Below are 2954 nucleotides of genomic sequence, written 5' to 3' on the forward strand. Positions count from 1 at the left end.
TTCCTTCTGGACTCAGGGCGGCAGGAGGGGCGGGCCCGAAATGGGTCGCCACGCCCCTGCCGAGACGGGCGAATCGGCTCGAGCCAAGTCACCGCCCCGCCCCCGCCCCGCCGAGCGGCGCTGGGCGTGGCTGCGTGCGCCCTGGATCCCTAGGTTGGACGGCTGTCGGCCAGGGCATCGTGACCCCTGGACTTTCTCTGTTCCTTGGTCCTTGGACTTTGGGATGAGGAAGGTTCGCGTGTGCCAAATGAGCCACCCGTAGACTGGAGCGCAAGGCGCGTTGCGGGCCGAACCCACCGGAAGATCCTCTGGTTTTCCGGCCTTCCCCTCATCCTGGAGCCTGAGCCTGGGTTCTCATCGCCCTGGTCTCTGCGGGCCAGCCTCCGCTACCCTCCCACCATTCTTCAGGTCCCCTGGGTCCGCCCCGCCCTCCGGACTGCTGCCCAGAGTTTAGTCACGTCCCACCCCGGTGGCGCGGGGTCTGGGAAGAAAACGCCTCAGATCGGAAGGATGCTGAGTTCCATCATGACTGGACCAGTGTCTCTTGGTCCCTGGCCGAAGAACCCGGGCGCCCACGCCTAAGGGCGTATTTTCCAGGAAAACTTTGCAACCAAATTCTCCAAGGGAGAGTGTTTGCATGATACATAGGAAGGCGTACGCAAAGTAGAAATGTGTAGGTGTGCATTGACGCATGTGTATGTGGTACTAGAAATTGAACTCAGCCTTGTGACTGGCGGATAAGCAACCTACTACTGAATTATGTCCCCAATCCTTACAAATGCATAAAAAGTAAAATTGCCAGCTGGGCGGTGGTGGCGCACGCCTTTAATTCCAGCACTCAGGAGGCAGGCGGATCTCTGTGAGTTGGAGGCCAGCCTGGTCTACAAGAGCTAGTTCTAGGACAGGCTCCAAAGCTACAGAGAAACCCTGTCTCGAAAAACCAAACTACATACATACGTACGTACATACATACATACATACATACATACATACATACATAAAAGTAAAATCGCCACTTGGAGAGAGGGCTCAGGGGTTCACTCCCAAGGGCCCACATCAGGTGACCCAAAGCTGCCTAGAACTCCAGCACCAGGAGACCACGCTCTGGCCTCCACAAACCCCAGCACACATGTGGCACACACAGAGACACCCGTACACATAAATTAAAAAAAAAAAAAAAAAGTAAAATTATCTAGCCTGCACATGCAAGACTTTTGAGACAAAGTCTGGCTGTGTAGAGGTGGCTGATCTGGAACTCCCTGAAGAGGTCATATTGGCCTTGAATTTGCAGTGATCCTCTTGCTTGGCCTCCCAGGATTCACGATTATTGGCAATTCGACTTTTAATATGAAAGGTTGTTTTACTTCTTTTGCTATTTCAAGATCATCTTAAGCCTGAAATCAAAAAAGGGAAAAAACAGGCACAGTTACTGTCTCTCACTGGTGGTGACATGTTCTGAGAAATGTGTTAGGTAGATTTGTTCCACCACGTCATTGTGTACTTAGACGACACACGCTCGCAAAGACATCAGTACCCAATAGAATATGTGACCACCCATATGAAGTCAGTCGTTGGCCAAATGACGTTATGTAGTGCTTGACTGTACCTCATGGGACAAGTAATTAGAAAAATTTGAAAGCACATTAAAATGCCATAGGTCTGAGGAGATGGCTCAGTGGGCACACTGCTTTCCATGTGCACATGAGGACCTAAGTTCAGATCCCTAGAGCCCAAGTAAGCCAGGAGCTGGGACTAGAAAGATATCTCAGTAGTTAAGAGGGGTACTGCTTTTGCAGGGGACCCTAATTCAGGTCCCAGTACCAGCCTCAGGGGCACTCACAACCACCTGTAGAGCCAGCCCCAGATACAGGTGCAAGCACCCACAGACAGAGACACAGATACACAGGTATAATTAAAAAACAAAGCGGGAGCCGGGTGTTGGTGGCGCACGCCCTTAATCCCAGCACTCGGGAGGCAGAGGCAGGCGAATCTCTGTGAGTTCAAGTCCAGCCTGGTCTACAAGAGTTAGTTCCAGGACAGGCTCCAAAACCACAGAGAAACCCTGTCTCGAAAAACCAAAAAAAAAAAAAAAAAAAAAAAAAAAAAAAAACCAAAGCGGGAACCAAGCAGTGGTGGCGTACGCCTTTAATCCCAGTACTCGAGAGGCAGAAGCAGGCGGATCTCTGTGAGTTCGAGGCCAGCCTGGTCTACAGTAAGTTCCAGGACCGACTCCAAGAGAAACCCTTTCTTGAAAAAACAGCAAATAAATAAATTCTTTAAAAAAAAAACAACAAAGTCAGCTGCTGTTAGACTTAAGAGGCAGAGAGATAGTAGGAACCTTGGGGTTTGCTGACCAGAAAGTCTTGCCAAATTGGTAAGCTTCATGTTCCATGATACACTCTGTCTCAAAAAAGAAAGTGCGAGTTCCCATTCCTGAAGGAGCTGGAGGGAATAACGGAAATGAGAGGCAAATATGATCAAAATACGTTACATGCAAGTATGAAACTGTCTAAAAATTGCTTTTAAAAATAAAGTGAGAGCAAGAGGAAGGCACCAATTGTTGACCTTTAGCCTCTGGGTGCTAAAAAATTTTTTTTCAAGACAAGGTTTCTCTGTGTAGCTTTGGAACCTGTCCTGACACTTTCCTGTAGACCAGGCTGGCCTCCAACTCACAGAGATCCACCTGCCACTGTCTCCCAAGTGCTGGGATTAAAGGCGTGCGCCACCAACGCCCGGCAAAAAAAAAAAAAAAAAAAAAAAAAAAAACACAATTTATTTAACTTTATTTTATGTGCATTTGGTATGAAGGTATCAGTTCCCTGGAACTGGAGTTATAGACAGTTGTGATCTGCCACGTGGGTTCTGGGAATTGAACCCGGGTCCTCTGGAGGAGGAGCTAATGCTCTTAATCATTGAGCCATCTCTCCAGCCCCTTGTCTTAGTCAATCTTTTAC

The sequence above is a fragment of the Chionomys nivalis genome, chromosome 6 (genome assembly GCF_950005125.1).
Source record: "Chionomys nivalis chromosome 6, mChiNiv1.1, whole genome shotgun sequence".
Lineage (NCBI taxonomy): Eukaryota > Metazoa > Chordata > Mammalia > Rodentia > Cricetidae > Chionomys > Chionomys nivalis.